Source organism: Bombina bombina, chromosome 1 (genome assembly GCF_027579735.1).
Source record: "Bombina bombina isolate aBomBom1 chromosome 1, aBomBom1.pri, whole genome shotgun sequence".
In the NCBI taxonomy this organism is placed as follows: domain Eukaryota; kingdom Metazoa; phylum Chordata; class Amphibia; order Anura; family Bombinatoridae; genus Bombina; species Bombina bombina.
Window position 1 is genome coordinate 1,505,127,694 of NC_069499.1, and position 23,570 is coordinate 1,505,151,263.

General features: G+C 39.9%; 1 protein-coding gene across 2 annotated transcripts in view; it reads right to left on the bottom strand.

Moving 5' to 3' along the window:
* Window positions 1-23,570, bottom strand: part of HELZ (helicase with zinc finger) — an 842,947-nt gene that overhangs the window by 644,661 nt on the left and 174,716 nt on the right. The gene's annotated exons all lie outside the window — the stretch shown is intronic.

The following is a 23,570-nucleotide window of genomic DNA, read 5'->3' on the forward strand; positions in this document are numbered from 1 at the left end:
AGCCACTGTCTGGTCAAACACCTGTTTCTGTAGAGACCATTTTCTAGGAAGAAGACATTGGGGATTCAAAATCTGCCTTCCAATTGTTGATTCACAGATTGTGGATGGCTGACATATAAGCCTCATTGTGCTTTGCCTATCTCAGAATGCATGAATTAAGAAGTAATCTGAAATAATGTGCATATTAAAAAATGATGGAGAGGTGGAAAAAAGGTTTATTTCATTTTGATTACATATTGACCTTTAATTAAGCAGTGGAGAAACGCTTTATTTATTTTGCATTACATTTGTAATTTAATGGGAATGACGCTGTGCGCAAGTCCATGGCCACTTTAAGAAGAAATGCAAGGACTACATTACCTCTCTGTCAAGATTTGCTACCTCCATGTGCGCATGTTTGTAATTATCTAATTGCATGCGACACATTCTTTTTAAACGTGTGGAGTGCGATTACGTAATTGTGCGCATAGAGGTAGCAAATCTCAACACTGTAGCAAATTTCGACAGAACACCAGCTCCAGGGATATTTAAAGTGCCAGTACCTTACAAAGGCTAGGTTGCAGGAAACTGTCCCAAAGTGTTTCTAAAGTAATAATAAACCCCATGCTATGGAAACCTGCACTATAGTGTCCCATATAATAGCTGCTGGGCAGCGGAGGTTAGAAAAATGTGCACTTATATGCAGCGCCCTTCCACTACCTTGCACAGCCCAAGTGGAGACTGCATTTAGTAGAAGGGCCCATCCTAGGCAGTGCATGGACAATGCCAATGATTTATCCAAGGAGTAGCACACTGTCAACCAGGGGATTTTGACATTTCTACACTAGGAAAAACATAATTTATGTAAGAACTTACCTGATAAATTCCTTTTTCATATTAGCACGAGTCCATGAGCTAGTGACGTATGGGATATACATTCCTACCAGGAGGGGCAAAGTTTCCCAAACCTTAAAATGCCTATAAATACACCCCTCACCACACCCACAATTCAGTTTAACGAATAGCCAAGAAGTGGGGTGATAAAAGAGCGAAAGCATCAAAAAAATAAGGAATTGGAATAATTGTGCTTTATACAAAAAAACCATAACCACCACAAAAAGGGTGGGCCTCATGGACTCTTGCCAATATGAAAGAAAGGAATTTATCAGGTAAGTTCTTACATAAATTATGTTTTCTTTCATGTAATTAGCAAGAGTCCATGAGCTAGTGACGTATGGGATAGCAGATACCCAAGATGTGGAACTTCCACGCAAGAGTCACTAGAGAGGGAGGGATAAAAAAAAGACAGCCAATTCCGCTGAAAATAATCAACAACCCAAATCAAAAGGTTTTAATCTTTATAATGAAAAAAACTGAAATTATAAGCAGATGAATCAAACAGAAACAGCTGCCTGAAGTACTTTTCTACCAAAAACTGCTTCAGAAGAAGAAAACACATCAAAATGGTAGAACTTAGTAAAAGTATGCAAAGAAGACCAAGTCGCTGCCCTGCAAATCTGATCAACAGAAGCTTCATTCCTAAAAGCCCAGGAAGTAGAAACTGACCTAGTAGAATGAGCCGTAATTCTTTGAGGCGGGGAACTTACCCGACTCCACATAAGCATGATGAATCAAAGACTTTAACCAAGACGCCAAAGAAATGGCAGAAGCCTTCTGACCTTTCCTGGAACCAGAAAAGATAACAAATAGACTAGAAGCCTTTCTAAAATCTTTAGTAGCTTCAACATAATATTTCAAAGCTCTAACTACATCCAAAGAATGTAACGATCTTTCCTTAGAATTCTTAGGATTAGGACATAATGAAGGGACAACAATTTCTCTACTAATGTTGTTAGAATTCACAACCTTAGGAAAAAATTGAAACGAAGTCCGCAACACCGCCTTATCCTGATGAAAAATCAGAAAAGGAGATTCACAAGAAAGAGCAGATAACTCAGAAACTCTTCTAGCAGAAGAGATAGCCAAAAGGAACAGTACTTTCCAAGAAAATATTTTAATGTCCAGAGAATGCATAGGCTCAAATGGAGGAGCCTGTAAAGCGGACAAAACCAAATTAAGACTCCAAGGAGGAGAGATTGGCTTAATGACAGGTTTGATCAAGACCAAAGCCTGTACAAAACAATGAATATCAGGAAGATTAGCAATCTTTCTGTGAAAAAGAACAGAAAGAGCAGAAATTTGTCCTTTCAAAAGAACTTGCAGACAAACCTTTATCCAAACCATCCTGAAGAAATTGTAAAATTCTAGGAATTCTGAAAGAATGCCATGAGAATTTATGAGAACACCAAGAGATGCAAGTCTTCCAAACTCGATAGACAGATTTTCGAGCCTATAACATAGTATTAATTACTGAGTCAGAGAAACCTCTATGACTAAGAATTAAGCGTTCAATTTCCATACCTTCAAATTTAATGATTTGAGATCCTGATGGAAAAAAGGGCCTTGAGATAGGTCTGGCCTTAACGGAAGTGTCCAAGGTTGGCAACTGGCCATCCGAACAAGATCCGCAAACCAAAACCTGTGAGGCCATGCTGGAGCCACCAGCAGTACACATGAGCGCTCCATTAGAATTTTGGAGATTACTTTCGGAAGAAGAACTAGAGGCGGAAAGATATAAGCAGGATGATAATTCCAAGGAATTGACAACGCATCCACTGCTTCCGTCTGAGGATCCCGGGATCTGGACAGATACCTGGGAAGTTTCTTGTTCAGATGAGAGGCCATCAGATCTATTTCTGGAAGACCCCAGATTTGCACAATCTGAAGAAAAACCTCTGGATGAAGAGGCCATTCGCCCGGATGTAACGTCTGGCGACTAAGTCCACTGTGGTCATGTACTGACCTTCTTGGATCATGGGTAGGATGGTCCGAATAGTTTCCATTTTGAAAGATGTAACTCTGAGGAATTTGTTTAAGATCTTTAGATCCAAAATTGGTCTGAAGGTTCCCTCTTTTTTTGGGAACCACAAACAGATTTGAATAAAAACCCTGTCCTTGTTCCTTTCGCGGAACTAGATGGATCACTCCCATAACTAGGAGGTCTTGCACACAGCATAGGAATGCCTCTTTATCTGATTTGCAGATAGCCTTGAAAGATGAAATCTCCCTTGTGGAGGGGAAGCTTTGAAGTCCAGAAGATATCCCTGAGATATGATCTCCAACGCCCAGGGATCCTGAACATCTCTTGCCCACGCCTGGGCGAAGAGAGAAAGTCTGCCCCCTACTAGATCCGTCGCCGGATAGGGGGCCGTTCCTTCATGCTGTCTTAGAGGCAGCAGCAGGCTTTCTGGCCTGCTTGCCTTTGTTCCAGGACTTGTTAGGTTTCCAGGCCTGCTTAGATTGAGCAAAAGTTCCCTCTTGTTTTGAAGCAGAGGAAGTTGATGCTGCACCTGCCTTGAAATTTCGAAAGGCACGAAAATTAGACTGTTTGGCCTTTGCTTTGGCCCTGTCCTGAGGAAGGGTGTGACCCTTACCTCCAGTAATGTCAGCAATAATTTCCTTCAAACCAGGCCCAAATAAGGTCTGCCCCTTGAAAGGAATGTTGAGTAATTTAGACTTCGAAGTCACGTCAGCTGACCAGGATTTAAGCCATAACGCCCTACGCGCTTGGATGGCGAATCCGGAATTCTTAGCCGTTAGTTTAGTCAAATGAACAATGGCATCAGAAACAAATGAGTTAGCTAGCTTAAGTGTTCTAAGCTTGTCAATAATTTCAGTCAATGGAGCTGTATGGATGGCCTCTTCCAGGGCCTCAAACCAGAATGCCGCCGCGGCCGTGACAGGAACAATGCATGCAAGGGGCTGTAAAATAAAACCTTGTTGAATAAACATTTTCTTAAGGTAACCCTCCAATTTTTTTATCCATTGGATCTGAAAAAACATAATTTATGCTTACCTGATAAATTTATTTCTCTTGTAGTGTATCCAGTCCACGGATCATCCATTACTTATGGAATATATTCTCCTTCCCAACAGGAAGTTGCAAGAGTCCACCCACAGCAAAGCTGCTATATAGCTCCTCCCCTAACTGCCATACTCAGTCATTCGACCGAAAACATGCAGAGAAAGGAAAAACCATAGGGTGCAGTGGTGACTGTAGTTCAAATGAAAAAATTACCTGCCTTAAAGTGACAGGGCGGGCCGTGGACTGGATACACTACAAGAGAAATAAATTTATCAGGTAAGCATAAATTATGTTTTCTCTTGTTAAGTGTATCCAGTCCATGGATCATCCATTAGTTATGGAATACCAATGCCAAAGCTAAAGTACACGGATGATGGGAGGGACAAGGCAGGTACTTAAACGGAAGTTACCACTGCCTGTAAGAAACCCTTTCTCCCAAAAATAGCCTCCGAAGAAGCAAGGTATCAAATTTGTTAAATTTGAAAAAGTATGAAGCGCAGACCAAGACTCCGTCTTGTAAATCTGTTCAACAGAAGCCACATTTAAAAAAGGAACAAAGTGAAAATCACAGCTCTAGTAGAATGAGCTGTAACTCCTTCAGGAGGCTGCTGTCCAGCAGTCTCATAAGCTAAATGAATTATGCTTTTTAACCAAAAAGACAGAGAGGCTGCTGAAGTCTTTTGACCTCTCCTCTGTCCAGAATAGACAACAAACAAGGTGAACGTTTGATGAAAACTGTAGTAGCTTGTAAGTAAAACTTTAAAGCCCAAACCACATCCAATATTGTGTAATAGACGTTCCTTCTTTGAGGAAGGATTAGGATACAAGCATGGAACAACTATCTCTTGAGTGATGTTCTTGTAAGATACCACCTTAGGAAAAAACTCAGGTTGGTACGCAGGACTACCTTATCCGTACGAAGGACCAGATAAGGAAAATCACATTGTAACACAGATAACTTGGAGACTCTACGAGTCGAGGAAATAGCTACCCAAAAGGAACTTTCCAAGATAAAGATTGATATCTATGGAACAAAAAAGGTTCAAACGGAACTTCTTGAAGAAACCTTAAGAACCAGGTTTAAGCTCCATGGTGGAGCAACAGTTTTAAACACAGGCTTGGATCTAACCAAAGCCTGACCAAATGCCTGAACGTCTAGAATACCTGCCAGACGCTTGTGCAAAAAAATAGACAGAGTAAAAATCTGTCCCTTTTAAGGAATTAGCTGACAACCCTTTCCTCCAAAACATCTTGGAGAAAAGATAATATCCTGGGAATCCAGGCTTTACTCCATGAGTAACCCTTGGATTCATAACAATCAGATATTTACACCATATCTATGTTCAATTTTCCTAGAGACAGGCTCTCATGTCTGTATTAAGGTATCAATGACTGACTCGGAGAAGCCATGCTTTGATAACATCAAGCGTTCAGTCTCCAGGCAGTCCATCTCAGATTGATTCTATTTAGATGGTTGAAAGGACCCTGAGGTAGAGGGACCTGTCTCAGAAGCAGAGACCGTCATGGAAAGGATGACATGTTCACCAGATCTGCATACCAGGTCCTGCGTGGCTACGCAGGCGCTGACAAAAACACCAAAGCCCTCTCCTGCTTGGTCTTGACCTCCGGAGGAAATCCCACTCCCCCGGAAGAAAAGTCTGACGACTTAGAAAAACCACCTCCCAGTTCTCAACACCTGGGATATGGATAGCTGATAGACAAGAGTGAGTCTCTGTCCAGTGAATTATTGTAAGACTTCTAACATTGCTAGGGAACTTCTGTTCCCCCTTGATGGCTGAAGTAAACCACAGTCGTGTATATTGTCCGACTGAATATGATGTACCTCAGAGTTGCTTAACTGAGGCCAAGTCTGAAGAGCATGGAATATCACTCCCAGTTCCAGAATATTTATTAGAAGGAGGGTCTCCTCCTAAGTCCACTATCCCTGAGCCTTCAGGGAGTTCCAGACTGCATCCCAACCTAAAAGGCTGGCATCTATTTTAACAATTGTCCCATCTGACCTGCGGAAGGTCATACCCTTGGACAGATGGACCCGACATAGTCACCAGAGAATCTCTGGTCTCTTGGTCCAGGTTTAACAGGGGGACAAATCTGTGTAATCCCTGTTCCTCTGACTGAGCATGCATAGTTGCAGCGGTCTGAAATGTAGACGTGCAAACGGTACTATGTCCCTCGCCGCTACCATTAAGCCGCTTTCATTCATGTACTGAGCCACCGAAGGGCGCGGATGGAATGAAAAACACGGCAGAAATTTAGAAACTTTGACAACCTGGACTCAGTCAGGTAAATTTTCATTTCTACAGAATCTATCAGAGTCCCTAAGAGGGAAACCCTTGAGATTGGGGATAGAGAACTCTTTCCTTGTTCACTTTCCACCCATGTGATCTCAGAAATGCCAGTACTACGTCCGTATGAGACTTGGCAATTTGGATGTTTGACGCCTGTATCAAGATGTCGTCTAAATAAGGGGCCACTTCTATGCCCCGCGGCCTAAGGACCGCCAAAGCGACCCCAGAACCTCCATAAAGATTCTTGGGGCTGTAGATATCCCAACGGAAAGAGCTACAAACTGGTAATGCCTGTCTAGAAAGGCAAACCTGAAAAACGATGGTGATCTTTATGCATCACAATGTGAGGATAAACATCCTTCAAATCCATTGTAGTCCTCTATAGACTCTCCTGGATCATAGTTAAGATGGTACGAATATTTTCCATCTTAAAAGACGGAATTCTGAGGAATTTGTTTAAGATCTTTAGATCCAAAATAGGTCTGAAGGTTCCCTCTCCTTGGGAACCACAAACAGATTTGAGTAAAAACTCTGTCCCTGTTCCTCTCTTGGAACTGGATGGATCTCGTACACAATGTAAGAATGCCTCCTCCTTTATCTGGTTTGCAGATAATTGGAAAGGCGAAATCTCCCTTTTTTTTGGGGGGGGGGGAATCTTTGAAATCCAGAAGATATCTCTGGGATATAAATTCCAATGCCTAGGGATCCTGGGCATCTCTTGCCCACACCTGGGCGAAGAATGAAAGTCTGCCCCCTATAGGATCCGTTACCGGATAGGGGTCCGGTCCTTCATGCTGCCTTAGAGGCAGCAGCAGGCTCCTTGGCCTGCTTATCTTTGTTCCAGGTCCAATTGTCTCCAGACCGCCTTGGACTGAGCAAAAATTCCCTCTTGTTTTGCCTTAGAGGAAGTGGATGCCACACCTGCCCTGAAGTTTTAAAAGGCACGAAAATTAGACCTTTCTTGGCCCTTGATTTGGACCTATCCTGAGGAAGGGCATGACCTTTTCCTCCAGTGATATAAGCAATAATCTCCTTCAAACCAGGCCCGAATAGGGTCTGCCCCTTGAAGGGAAGTTAAGTAGCTTATTTATTAAAGTCACGACAGCTGACCATGATATAAGCCATAGCGCTCTGCGCGCCAGTATAGTAAAAAACAGAATTCTTAGCCTTTAGTCTAGTCAAATGAACAAAGGCATTAGAAAACAAAGGAATTGGCTAGCATAAGCTTGTCAAATATATTCATCCAATGGAGTCGCTAACTGTAAAGCCTCATCAAGAGACTCAACCCAGAACGCCGCAGCAGCAGTGACAGAAGCAATGTATGCAAGGGGCTGCAGGATAAAACCCTGTTGAATAAACATTTTTTATCCATTGGATCTAAAAAGCACAACTGTCCTCGCCAGAGGTAGTGATACGCCTAGCTAGAGTAGAAACTCTTCTCTCCACCTTAGGAACTGTCTGCCAGAAGTCCCATGTGGTCGTAACTATTAGAAAACATTCTTCTAAAAAATAGGAGGGGAAGAGAACGGCACACCTGGTCTATCCCATTGCTTATTATTAAAAAAAAAAAAATTTTAATAAACCTCTTTAGGTATTGGAAAAACATCAGTACACACCGGCACTGCATATTATTTATCCAGTCTACACAATTTCTCTGGCCCTGCGATTGTACACATTCATTCAGAGCAGCCAAAGCCTCCCTGAGCAACAAGTGGAGGTTCTCTAGCATAAATTTTAAATGTAGAAATATCAGAATCAGGTTAAATCATCTTCCCTGAGTCAAAAAAATCACCCACAGACTAAGCATATTGTGAGGTATGCTCTGTATCTACCCCCAGAGCTATCTGCTTTCCTTTAATTTCAGGTAGTCTGACTAATACTGCTGCCAGAGTATTATTCACCACCTTTGCCATGTCTTGTAAAATAAACGCTATGGACGCCCTTGATGTACTTGGCGCCATTTGAGCGTGAGTCCCTGAAGCGGGAGTCGAAGGGTCTGACACGTGGGGAGAGTTAGTCGGCATAACTTTCCCCTCGACAGAATCCCCTGGTAAAATAAACGCTATGGGTGCCCTTGATGTACTTGGCGCCATTTGAGCGTGAGTCCCTAAAGCGGGAGTCAAAAGATCTGACACATGGGGAGAGTTAGTCGGCATAACTACCCCCACGACAGAATCCTCTGGTGATAATGTTTTTAAAGACAAAAAATGATCTTTATTGTTTAACATGAAATCAGTACATCTGGTACACATTCTAAGATGGGGTTCCACCATGGCTTTAAAACATAATGAACACAGAGCTTCCTCTATGTCAGACATGTTAGAACAGACTAATAATGAGACTAGTAAGCTTGGAAAACACTTTAAATCAAGATTACAAGCAAATATATAAAACGTTACTGTGCCTTTAAGAGAAACAAATTTTGTCAAAATTTGAAAAACGGTGAAAAAAGGCAGTAAAACAAACGAAATTTTTACAGTACATGTAATAAGGTAACAGAGCATTGCACCCACTTGCAAATGGATGATTAACCCCTTAATGCAAAAAACAGATAAAAAAAAACGACACTTTTTTTTTTTTTAAAAAACAGACACAACAAACTGCCACAGCAGAGCTGTGGATTACCTTCCCTATAAACGATTTTGAAAGTCTTTTTAGCCCTTTAGAATTGTCCTGTAGTATTCATGGGACTGCTGAGGGAATCTGGATGATTCATTTTGTAATTTTAACTGCGCAAAAAAGCGCTAAATTAAGCCCTTCCCACTCATATTACAACAGTGGGAAGCTTCAGTTAACTGTTTCTATGCAAAATTTAAGCCAGCCATGTGGAAAAAACTTAGGCCCCAATAAGTTTTATCACCAAACATATGTTAAAAAACGATTAAACATGCCAGCAAACGTTTTAAAACACATTTTTACAAGAGTATGTATCTCTATTAATAAGCCTGATACCAGTCGCTATCGCTGCATTTAAGGCTTTACTTACATTACTTCGGTATCAGCAGTATTTTCTTAGTCAATTCCATTCCTAGAAAAATATTTTACTGCACATACCTTATCTGCAGGAAAACCTGCACGCCATTCCCCCTCTGAAGTACCTCACTCCTCAGAATGTGTGAGAACAGCAAATGGATCTTAGTTACGTCTGCTAAGATCATAGAAAAACGCAGGCAGATTCTTCTTCCAAATACTGCCTGAGATAAACAGCACACTCCGGTGCCATTTAAAAATAACAAACTTTTGATTGAAGAATAAACCAAGTATAAAAAACCACAGACTCTCACGACCTCCTATCTATGTTGAGGCTTGCAAGAGAATGACTGAGTATGGCAGTTAGGGGAGGAGCTATATAGCAGCTTTGCTGTGGGTGGACTCTTGCAACTTCCTGTTGGGAAGGAGAATATATTCCATAAGTAATGGATGATCCGTGGACTGGATACACTTAACAAGAGAAAGCACAACTGGCCTCAACCGGGATAGTGGTACGCTTTGCTAAAGTAGAAACTGCTCCCTCCACCTTAGGGACCGTCTGCCATAAGTCCCGTGTAGTGGCGTCTATTGGAAACATTTTTCTAAATATAGGAGGTGGGGAAAAAGTCACCCCTGGTCTATCCCACTCCTTGCTAATAATTTCTGTAAGCCTTTTAGGTATAGGAAAAACATCAGTACACACCGGTACTGCATAGTATTTATCCAGCCTACACAATTTCTCTGGTACTGCAACTGTGTTACAGTCATTCAGAGCAGCTAATACCTCCCCAAGCAACACACGGAGGTTCTCAAGCTTAAATTTAAAATTAGAAATCTCTGAATCAGGTTTCCCCGAATCAGAGATGTCACCCACAGACTGAAACTCTCCGTCCTCATGATCTGCATATTGTGACGCAGTATCAGACATGGCCCTTACAGCATCTGCGCGCTCTGTATTTCTCCTAACCCCAGAGCAATCGCGCTTGCCTCTTAATTCAGGCAACCTGGATAATACCTCTGACAGGGTATTATTCATGATTGCAGCCATGTCCTGCAAGGTAATCGCTATGGGCGTCCCTGATGTAATTGGCGCCATATTAGCGTGCATCCCCTGAGCGGGAGGCAAAGGGTCTGACACGTGGGGAGAGTTAGTCGGCATAACTTCCCCCTCGTCAGAATCTTCTGGTGATATTTCTTTTATAGTTAAAGACTGATCTTTACTGTTTAAGGTGAAATCAATACATTTAGTACACATTCTCCTATGGGGCTCCACCATGGCTTTCAAACATAATGAACAAGTAGTTTCCTCTATGTCAGACATGTTTAAACAGACTAGCAATGAGACTAGCAAGCTTGGAAAACACTTTAAACAATTTTACAAGCAATATAAAAAACGTTACTGCACCTTTAAGAAACACAAATTTTGTCAAAATTTGAAATAACAGTGAAAAAAGGCAGTTACACTAACAAAATTTTTACAGTGTATGTAACAAGTTAGCAGAGCATTGCACCCACTTGCAAATGGATGATTAACCCCTTAATACCCAAAACTGAATAATAAACAGTCACAACAACTGCCACAGCACTACTGTGGCTTTTTACCTCCCTCAAAAACGACTTTGAAGCCTTTTGAGCCCTCCAGAGATGTCCTGGATCATGCAGAGGGAAGCTGAATGTCTCTGTCAGTATTTTTGGCTGCACAGAAAAGCACTAAAAAAGGCCCCTCCCACTCATATTACAACAGTGGAAAGCCTAAGGAAACTGTTACTAGGCAAAATTCAAGCCAGTCATGTGGGAAAAAAACTAGGCCCCAATAAGTTTTATCACCAAATACATATAAAAACGATTAAACATGCCAGCAAACGTTTTATATTACATTTTTATAAGAGTATGTATCTCTATTAATAAGCCTGATACCAGTCGCTATAAATGCATTTAAGGCTTTGCTTACATTAGTTCGGTATCAGCAGCATTTTCTAGCAAATTCCATCCCTAGAAAAATATTAACTTATTACAGGAAAACCTGCACGCCATTCGCTCTCTGAAGTTACCTCACTCCTCAGAATATGTGAGAACAGCCATGGATCTTAGTTACTTCTGCTAAGATCATAGAAAACGCAGGCAGATTCTTCTTCTAAATACTGCCTGAGATAAACAGTACACTCCGGCACCATTTAAAAATACCAAAATTTGAATTGAAGAATAAACTAAGTATAAAACACCACACTCCTCTTACGACCTCCATCTTGGTTGAGGCTTGCAAGAGAATGACTGGATATGACAGTTAGGGGAGGAGCTATATAGCAGCTCTGCTGCGGGTGATCCTCTTGCAACTTCCTGTTGGGAAGGAGAATATCCCACAAGTAATGGATGATCCGTGGACTGGATACACTTAAGAGAAATAATAAGCTTCTAGCAACCAGAAGCAATAAAGAGAAATGTCTAAATAATGTGAGTAAAAAAGACGCCCACATTTTTTTGGCGCAAAAAAATGTCTGAATACGCATGCGTAACAGAATACAACTTCCGGTGTAAATTACCGCGCCGGAAGTGACCAAATTTTTAGCGCCAAAAAAAGAACGCGCCAAAAAAATAAAAAAGAAACATTTACCGCCCCCGCGAGCCTAACAGCACGCAGGAAAAATGGGCAAATGAAAATTTTTCAAGGTAAGAAAAAATAATTAGGTACAAAAAAGATAGAAAAGTTTGACAGTACCCAGCACTCACAAAACACTATATATTGACAGTATGCATTGAAAACCGGATTGTGTCAAGAACTGGTTATTAAAACGTAACTTTTACTAATGATAGAATAAAAGGTGGTAAATAGTACCAAATGTATAACATAAATATGTGAGACATACATTTAAAACTTAGATTAAAGGGACAGTATACACTCATTTTCATATAACTGCATGTAATAGACACTACTATAAAGAATAATATGCACAGATACTGATATAAAAATTCAGTATAAAACTGTTTAAAAACTTACTTAGAATCTGTCAGTTTACCTCTGTTGAAAAGGTAGCTGGAAAGCCCACTGCAAGTGGCAAATAAGACACTCCCCCCCCCTCCCCCTTCTTTTGCATATGAAAAGACCCTTTACACAAACAGGAGCAAGCTGGAGTAGGTAGTCGAGCGTATTCACATAAAACTTTGGGGCTTGGTTAGGAGTCTGAAAATCAGAGCAATGTTATTTAAAAATAAGCAAAACTATACATTAATTAAAAAAAAAACTTTATGGGCTATATAAATAGATTATCTACAAAACATTTATGCAAAGAAAAAATGAGTGTATAATGTCCCTTTAAGAAACAAATCAGGACTGTGTGTGTGAGACTTCAAAAACAGAATTACTTCCCTGGGTAATAGTTCAAATACACCGTAACCCTCAGGGCTCAGAGAATACACGGATTGCTCTAAAGCTAATCTAAAAAGGGGATTGACCCCAACAACATTACCTAATCTGAGCAATACTGGTATCAAGAGCAGGAGAGGAAACTGTTAATAAATGACTGATTAAGGAAGGCAATTGCCACATCAATATGAGCTTAGAAAGGTCCCAGGTAAACACAAATTAGCAAGTCTCAAGCACACAGACAATGCCTGATGTACATTTCGCCGCTAGCACGGCTTTCTCAGAGGCTAACCAGAGTCAGGGCCCCAACCCGGAATTTGTATCGTCATTGACCAATAGAAATTGGTTCTAAGCACACACCTCTAGATGCAGCCTATCACAAGAGGCTTAACATAATTGGTTAAAGATTTATCACATGATCGTATCAAGCAGATGTCAGGCTAGTAACATGTTGAAACACTTTTGTAATAACATAATTTATGCTTACCTGATAAATTTATTTCTCTTGTAGTGTATCCAGTCCACGGATCATCCATTACTTATGGAATATATTCTCCTTCCCAACAGGAAGTTGCAAGAGTCCACCCACAGCAAAGCTGCTATATAGCTCCTCCCCTAACTGCCATATTCAGTCATTTGACCGAAAACATGCAGAGAAAGGAAAAACCATAGGGTGCAGTGGTGACTGTAGTTCAAATGAAAAATTTAGACCTGCCTTAAAAGGACAGGGCGGGCCGTGGACTGGATACACTACAAGAGAAATAAATTTATCAGGTAAGCATAAATTATGTTTTCTCTTGTTAAGTGTATCCAGTCCACGGATCATCCATTACTTATGGAATACCAATACCAAAGCTAAAGTACACGGATGATGGGAGGGACAAGGCAGGTACTTAAACGGAAGTTACCACTGCCTGTAAAAAAAAAAAAAAAACCTTTCTCCCAAAAATAGCCTACGAAGAAGCAAGGTATCAAATTTGTTAAATTTGAAAAAGTATGAAGCGCAGACCAAGACTCCGTCTTGTAAATCTGTTCAACAGAAGCCACATTTAAAAAAGGCCCAAGTGAAAACCACAGCTCTAGTAGAATGAGCTGCAATCCCTTCAGGAGGCTGCTGTCCAGCAGTCTCATAAGCTAAATGAATTATGCTTTTTAACCAAAAAGACAGAGAGGCTGCTGAAGTCTTTTGACCTCTCCTCTGTCCAGAATAGACAACAAACAAGGTGAACGTTTGATAAAAACTGTAGTAGCTTGTAAGTAAAACTTTAAAGCACAAACCACGTCCAATATTGTGTAATAGACGTTCCTTCTTTGAGGAAGGATTAGGATACAAGCATGGAACAACTATCTCTTGAGTGATGTTCTTGTTAGATACCACCTTAGGAAAAAAAACCAGGTTGGTACGCAGGACTACCTTATCCGTACGAAGGACCAGATAAGGAGAATCACATTGTAACACAGATAACTTGGAGACTCTACGAGTCGAGGAAATAGCTACCCAAAAGGAACTTTCCAAGATAAAGATTGATATCTATGGAACAAAAAAGGTTCAAACGGAACTTCTTGAAGAGCCTTAAGAACCAGGTTTAAGCTCCATGGTGGAGCAACAGTTTTAAACACAGGCTTGGATCTAACCAAAGCCTGACCAAATGCCTGAACGTCTAGAATACCTGCCAGACGCTGGTGCAAAAAAATAGACAGAGTAAAAATCTGTCCCTTTTAAGGAATTAGCTGACAACCCTTTTCTCAAAAACATCTTGGAGAAAAGATAATATCCTGGGAATCCAGGCTTTACTCCATGAGTAACCCTTGGATTCATAACAATCAGATATTTACACCATATCTATGTTCAATTTTCCTAGAGACAGGCTTTCATGTCTGTATTAAGGTATCAATGACTGACTCGGAGAAGCCATGCTTTGATAACATCAAGCGTTCAGTCTCCAGGCAGTCCATCTCAGATTGATTCTATTTAGATGGTTGAAAGGACCCTGAGGTAGAGGGACCTGTCTCAGAAGCAGAGACCGTGATGGAAAGGATGACATGTCCACCAGATCTGCATACCAGGTCCTGCGTGGCTACACAGGCGCTGTCAAAAACACCAAAGCCCTCTCCTGCTTGGTCTTGACCCACTCCCCCGGAAGAAAAGTCTGACGACTTAGAAAATCCACCTCCCAGTTTCTCAACACCTGGGATATGGATAGCTGATAGACAAGAGTGAGTGTCTGTCCAGTGAATTATTGTAAGACTTCTAACATCACTAGGGAACTTCTGTTCCCCCTTGATGGCTGATGTAAGCCACAGTCGTGTATATTGTCCGACTGAATATGATGTACCTCAGAGTTGCTAACTGAGGCCAAGTCTGAAGAGCATGGAATATCACTCCCAGAATATTTATTAGAAGGAGGGTCTCCTCCTAAGTCCACTATCCCTGAGCCTTCAGGGAGTTCCAGACTGCATCCCAACCTAAAAGGCTGGCATCCATTGTAACAATTGTCCCATCTGACCTGCGGAAGGTCATACCCTTGGACAGATGGACCCGACATAGTCACCAGAGAAGAGAATCTCTGGTCTCTTGGTCCAGGTTTAACAGGGGGACAAATCTGTGTAATCCCTGTTCCTCTGACTGAGCATGCATAGTTGCAGCGGTCTGAAATGTAGACGTGCAAACGGTACTATGTCCCTTGCCGCTACCTATTAAGCCGATTTCATTCATGTACTGAGCCACCGAAGGGCGCGGATGGGATGAAAAACACGGCAGAAATTTAGAAACTTTGACAACCTGGACTCAGTCAGGTAAATTTTCATTTCTACAGAATCTATCAGAGTCCCTAGGAGGGAAACCCTTGAGATTGGGGATAGAGAACTCTTTCCTTGTTCACTTTCCACCCATGTGATCTCAGAAATGCCAGTACTACGTCCGTATGAGACTTGGCAATTTGGATGTTTGACGCCTGTATCAGGATGTCGTCTAACTAAGGGGCCACTTATATGCCCCGTGGCCTAAGGACCGCCAAAGCGACCCCAGAACCTCCATAAAGATTCTTGGGGCTGTAGATATCCCAAAGGAAAGAGCTACAAACTGGTAATGCCTGTCTAGAAAGGCAAACCTGAAAAACGAAGGTGATCTTTATGCATCACAATGTGAGGATAAGCATCCTTCAAATCCATTGTAGTCCTCTATTGACTCTCCTGGATCATAGTTAAGATGGTACGAATAGTTTCCATCTTAAATGACGGAATTCTGAGGAATTTGTTTAAGATCTTTAGATCCAAAATAGGTCTGAAGGTTCCCTCACCTTGGGAACCACAAACAGATTTGAGTAAAAACTCTGTCCCTGTTCCTCTCTTGGGACTGGATGGATCTCGTACACAATGTAAGAATGCCTCCTTTATCTGGTTTGCAGATAATTGTGAAAGGCGAAATCTCCCCTTTTTTTTTGGGGGGGGGGGGGAATCTTTGAAATCCAGAAGATATCTCTGGGATATAAATTCCAATGCCTAGGGATCCTGGGCATCTCCTGCCCACGCCCGGGCGAAGAATGAAAGTCTGCCCCCTATAGGATCCGTTACCGGATAGGGGTCCGTTCCTTCATGCTGCCTTAGAGGCAGCAGCAGGCTCCTTGGCCTGCTTATCTTTGTTCCAGGTCCAATTGTCTCCAGACCGCCTTGGACTGAGCAAAAATTCCCTCTTGTTTTGCCTTAGAGGAAGTGGATGCCACACCTGCCCTGAAGTTTTAAAAGGCACGAAAATTAGACCTTTTTTGGCCCTTGATTCCTATCCTGAGGAAGGGCATGACCTTTTCCTCCAGTGATATAAGCAATAATCTCCTTCACACCAGGCCCGAATAGGGTCTGCCCCTTGAAGGGAAGTTAAGTAGCTTATTTATTAAAGTCACGACAGCTGACCATGATATAAGCCATAGCGCTCTGCGCGCCAGTATAGTAAAAAACAGAATTCTTAGCCTTTAGTCTAGTCAAATGAACAAAGGCATCAGAAAACAAAGGAATTGGCTAGCATAAGCTTGTCAAATATATTCATCCAATGGAGTCGCTAACTGTAAAGCCTCATCAAGAGACTCAACCCAGAACGCCGCAGCAGCAGCAGTGACAGAAGCAATGTATGCAAGGGGCTGCAGGATAAAACCCTGTTGAATAAACATTTTTTATCCATTGGATCTAAAAAGCACAACTGTCCTCGCCAGAGGTAGTGGTACGCTTAGCTAGAGTAGAAACTCTTCTCTCCACCTTAGGAACTGTCTGCCAGAAGTCCCGTGTGGTGGTAACTATTAGAAAACATTCTTCTAAAAAATAGGAGGGGAAGAGAACGGCATACCTGGTCTATCCCATTCCTTATTAAAAAAACATTTTTAGTAAACCTCTTTAGGTATTGGAAAAACATCAGTACACACCGGCACTGCACATTATTTATCCAGTCTACACAATTTCTCTGGCCCTGCGATTGTACACATTCATTCAGAGCAGCCAAAGCCTCCCTGAGCAACAAGTGGAGGTTCTCTAGCATAAATTTTAAATGTAGAAATATCAGAATCAGGTTAAATCATCTTCCCTGAGTCAAAAAAAATCAAAAATCACCCACAGACTAAGCATATTGTGAGGTAGTATCATACATGGTTCTTAAAGCGTCTGTATGCTCTGTATCTACCCCCAGAGCTATCTGCTTTCCTTTAATTTCAGGTAGTCTGACTAAAACTGCTGCCAGAGTATTATTCACCACCTTTGCCATGTCTTGTAAAATAAACACTATGGACGCCCTTGATGTACTTGGCGCCATTTGAGCGCGAGTCCCTGAAGCGGGAGTCGAAGGGTCTGACACGTGGGGAGAGTTAATCGGCATAACTTTCCCCTCGACAGAATCCCCTGGTAAAATAAACGCTATGGGTGCCCTTGATGTACTTGGCGCCATTTGAGCGTGAGTCCCTAAAGCGGGAGTCAAAAGGTCTGACACGTGGGGAGAGTTAGTCGGCATAACTACCCCCACGACAGAATCCTCTGGTGATAATGTTTTTAAAGACAAAAAATGATCTTTATTGTTTAACATGAAATCAGTACATCTGGTACACATTCTAAGATGGGGTTCCACCATGGCTTTAAAACATAATGAACACAGAGCTTCCTCTATGTCAGACATGTTAGAACAGACTAATAATGAGACTAATAAGCTTGGAAAACACTTTAAATCAAGTTAACAAGCAAATATATAAAACGTTACTGTGCCTTTAAGAGAAACAAATTTTGTCAAAATTTGAAAAACAGTGAAAAAAGGCAGTAAAACAAACGAAATTTTTACAGTACATGTAATAACGTAACAGAGCATTGCACCCACTTGCAAATGGATGATTAACCCCTTAATGCAAAAAAACAGTTAAAAAAAACGACAGACGTTTTTAAAAACAGACACAACAAAACTGCCACAGCAGAGCTGTGGATTACCTTCCCTATAAACGATTTTGGAAGTCTTTTTAGCCCTTTAGAAATGTCCTGTAGTATTCATGGGACTGCTGAGGGAATCTGGATAATTCATTTTGTAATTTTAACTGCGCAAAAAAAGCGCTAAATTAGGCCCCTCCCACTCATATTACAACAGTGGGAAGCTTCAGTTAACTGTTTCTATGCAAAATTTAAGCCAGCCATGTGGAAAAAACTTAGGCCCCAATAAGTTTTATCACCAAACATATGTTAAAAACGATTAAACATGCCAGCAAACGTTTTAAAACACATTTTTACAAGAGTATGTATCTCTATCAATAAGCCTGATACCAGTCGCTTTTACTGCATTTAAGGCTATACCAACATTACAGTGTTATCACCAATGTACGATAAAAAACGATTAAACATGCCAGCAAACGTTTTAAAACACATTTTTATAAGAGTATGTATCTCTATTAATAAGCCTGATACCAGTCGCTATCGCTGCATTTAAGGCTTTACTTACATTACTTCGGTATCAGCAGTATTTTCTTAGTCAATTCCATTCCTAGAAAAATATTTTACTGCACATACCTTATCTGCAGGAAAACCTGCACGCCATTCCCCCTCTGAAGTACCTCACTCCTCAGAATGTGTGAGAACAGCAAATGGATCTCAGTTACGTCTGCTAAGATCATAGAAAAACGCAGGCAGATTCTTCTTCCAAATACTGCCTGAGAAAAACAGCACACTCCGGTGCCATTTAAAAATAACAAACTTTTGATTGAAGAATAAACTAAGTATAAATCACCACAGACTCTCACTACCTATCTATGTTGAGGCTTGCAAGAGAATGACTGAATATGGCAGTTAGGGGAGGAGCTATATAGCAGCTTTGCTGTGGGTGGACTCTTGCAACTTCCTGTTGGGAAGGAGAATATATTCCATAAGTAATGGATGATCCGTGGACTGGATACACTTAAGAGAAATAAGATATTAGATATTCACTACATTGTTTCAAAATCAAAAACAAAAAATAGGTGTCAGGAGCATTGAAAGATGTCAGCAACCGTTCCATCCCAACATGATTTACTAAACTCAATTGTAAATTTCAATCATGCACGTCTAGCTTACTCAAAATTGTCACTCCCACCTGGTCAAGGATTAATTCTATCCACCTATTGGATTCGAAAGTGTCTTACAATACAAAAATCTGCGTTCATTACCAATAACAGTTTTTCATTCACACATTTCAACACACATATAATGAGATTCATCCTTCCTATGTCACACGAAGGAAAATCCTCAATTGATGCATACATCCTCTCCATGTATGTTGATAGAAAATTTTATTGCGTTTTTCAAAAAACGATCATAAAAGAATGATGTCAATATCCTTCCTATATCACACAAAGGTAAATACTCTATTGATGTAGAAAAATAAATAAAGCCTCTCCATGTATATTGATATAAAATTTAAATTTTAATTGTGTTTTTCAAAAAACGATCATGAGAGAATGAAGTCAAAACTCATTCACAAATTGACTTAAATAAGACACACTCTTCTTATCTGTCAAAGCAAAGAGTAATGTTAACACGAATAAGTATATTGACTCATTTGAAACGGAATCTTATTGTGTGTCCCTAGTTAGATTAAGTGCATAAAATAGCTTGATATCAAAAATATATATGTAAGATTTATCAATAATATCACGTAATGAAACCAAAAAAGGGGGACATTGTTTGAAATATTCAACCAATATTATCACTATAGTGCAGATCCTGCCCATTAGTGGATTAACCAAATTTAATTGCGTTTTTCAACAAACGATAATAAAAGAATAATGTCAACACTAATCCACCAATTGACTTTAATTGAACACACTATTCTTATTTATAAAAGCAAAGAGTATTGTTATGCAATCATAAGACGAAATATTCTAAAGTGTATCACTTATTACAGTGGTTATAGTAATAATTTATTTTGTACTGTAATTTCCCAAACGTAATCTGCTACAAGTATAGGACTATCATTAGTGCCAGTATGGTAGTTTATCCCTATATGAGTTATTACAATAGTGTTACTGTTCCTTCTGTCATGGATTATTGATCTATATGCACATTAAAAGTCACCTATTGTTCATTTACAGGAATGCTGCATAAATCCTCTCCATGTATGTTGACAGAAAATTTGATTGTGTTTTTCAAAAAACGATCATAAAAGAATGATGTCAATATCCTTCCTATATCACACGAAGGTAAATACTCTATTGATGTAGAAAAATAAATAAATAAAGCCTCTCCATGTATATTGATAGAAAATTTAAATTTTAATTGCGTTTTTCAAAAAACGATCATGAGAGAATGAAGTCAAAACTCATTCACAAATTGACTTAAATAAGACACACTCTTCTTATCTGTCAAACATTTGGTTTGTATAATCTCCTTTTCCCTTTTATCTAACTCCTCCCTTAGGTCTTTGTAGGCTTGTTTAAATTTATCAATATTATCGAATTTTTGTAATTTTGTGTTGTAATCTTCAATCTCTTTATTGAGATCTACCATTACTTCTGCTTCGTAATCTGATAAAATGGCAACTAAAATTTCTGAACAATTAATAAGGGCTTGTTCCCACCTGTCTTTATAAGAGTCTATGTGGAAAGCAAACGAGGGGAATAAACGTACTCTTAGGCCCCTAGGTATAAGGTGCTTTGCAAGGTACTTATCATAGGCACTCTTGTTCCAGAATGATCTGGTATGTTTTTTAATTAAGTGTCCTAAGGTTTTAAGTCCTTCCTCCCAATTGTTAATTTCTGTATCAATATTGATTGTTTGTTCACAAAAACCTGCAAATGTTTTTTCAATGTCTTTCATGCGTTGACCATTACGGTTTTTAAAATCTTGTGATAAGCTAGATGCCATATTGTATTGGTGTGTTAAATGCCAAAGATTCTTTAATGAGTTAAAACACCAAAGAAAAACACTGTCATAAACAGCAGGGTATAGTAGTGGAAATAGTGGCAACGGTGTTAGTTTAAGCAAATATCAACCCCTTCATAATATAGTATGCTGAAATAATAGTAGATATATAATCTATTCAGTATTCATTATATACCAGTTAGTATCACTGGTGAAGTGTAGGAGAAGGGGGGTGCTGACTGTCTGATAGATATATAGGTACAAAAAAAGAGAGAAAAGTTTGACAGTACCCAGCACTCACAAAACACTATATATTGACAGTATGCATTGAAAACCGGATTGTGTCAAGAACTGGTTATTAAAACGTAACTTTTACTAATGATAGAATAAAAGGTGGTAAATAGTACCAAATGTATAACATAAATATGTGAGACATACATTTAAAACTTAGATTAAGAAACAAATCAGGACTGTGTGTGTGAGACTTCAAAAACAGAATTACTTCCCTGGGTAATAGTTCAAATACACCGTAACCCTCAGGGCTCAGAGAATACACGGATTGCTCTAAAGCTAATCTAAAAAGGGGATTGACCCCAACAACATTACCTAATCTGAGCAATACTGGTATCAAGAGCAGGAGAGGAAACTGTTAATAAATGACTGATTAAGGAAGGCAATTGCCACATCAATATGAGCTTAGAAAGGTCCCAGGTAAACACAAATTAGCAAGTCTCAAGCACACAGACAATGCCTGATGTACATTTCGCCGCTAGCACGGCTTTCTCAGAGGCTAACCAGAGTCAGGGCCCCAACCCGGTATTTGTATCGTCATTGACCAATAGAAATTGGTTCTAAGCACACACCTCTAGATGCAGCTTATCACAAGAGGCTTAACATAATTGGTTAAAGATTCATCACATGATCGTATCAAGCAGATGTCAGGCTAGTAACATGTTGAAACACTTTTGTAATATAAGATATTAGATATTCACTACATTGTTTCAAAATCAAAAACAAAAAATAGGTGTCAGGAGCATTGAAAGATGTCAGCAACCGTTCCATCCCAACATGATTTACTAAACTCAATTGTAAATTTCAATCATGCACGTCTAGCTTACTCAAAATTGTCACTCCCACCTGGTCAAGGATTAATTCTATCCACCTATTGGATTCGAAAGTGTCTTACAATACAAAAATCTGCGTTCATTACCAATAACAGTTTTTCATTCACACATTTCAACACACATATAATGAGATTCATCCTTCCTATGTCACACGAAGGAAAATCCTCAATTGATGCATAAATCCTCTCCATGTATGTTGATAGAAAATTTGATTGCGTTTTTCAAAAAACGATCATAAAAGAATGATGTCAATATCCTTCCTATATCACAAGAAAAAATAATTGAATGCATTATCCTAATAATGAAACTGACAGTCTGAAAATAAGGAATACCGATTATCCTGAATCAAGGCAAATATAAGTTTAAAGACATATATTTAGAACTTTACATATAAAGTGCCCAACCATAGCTTAGAGTGTCACAAAAAATAAGACTTACTTACCCCAGGACACTCATCTACATATAGCAGATAGCCAAACCAGTACTGAAACGAGAATCAGTAGAGGTAATGGTATATAAGAGTATATCGTTGATCTGAAAAGGGAGGTAGGAGAAGAAATCTCTACGACCGATAACAGAGAGCCTATGAAATAGATCCCCTAGAGGTAGACCATTGCATTCAAATAGGCAATACTCTCCTCACATCCCTCTGACATTCACTGCACTCTGAGAGGAAAACCGGGCTTCAACCTGTTGCGAAGGGCATATCAACGTAGAATCTAAGCATAAACTTACTTCACCACCTCCACGGGAGGCAAAGTTTGTAAAACTGATTTGTGGGTGTGGTGAGCGGTGTATTTATAGGCATTTTAAGGTTTGGGAAACTTTGCCCCTCCTGGTAGGAATATATATCCCATACGTCACTAGCTCATGGAATCTTGCTAATTACATGAAAGAAAAGATTCTCACATTATATCCAATCTGATGGAATAAAAGGGTCTCTGATTAGTTAGAGAACCCCTATCAAATATTGTGTATATCAGCACTTCAAAAGTTCACCTCACTCGTATTGAGACAAATTAAAAACTGATTGTTTAAAGTGAGAAAGTTGATAGTAGGAAAGCTTAGCGCTGGAGTGCAGTGTTGGTTTGTCTCCTGGTAGCAAGAGAATGAATAACCAACTTGTGATGATCTTGTGGACACTCACCATCCATTAAAGGAAAAAACTATTGATACAGGCTGTGTGTTTCTGATAAACAGTACATGAGCAACAGCACATTAAATGCAAGGACTCAAATTCACACTTTTCCCAGTCACAGAGAAATAGCTTCTTAGCCACCCAAAACACTTATCCTGAACATGAAAACAGTAATAATGTGGTAGCCATACAGTCCATAACACCCCTAGGAATGTTCCCAGATAAAGCTAAAAAAAAAAAATGGGAGTGGGGGGAGCCAGGTGGTAAGAATGCTCTTAATATGTGTTATCTTCCTTCTTTATCTGTATTAAAGAAAACCTAAAAAAAAAAAAAAAAATTCAGGTAAGCTACAGCCCAACCTACCTAACTGAAAATAGGTAGAAATGGGCGGCAACCGTTTAAAGGCTTCTGGGAA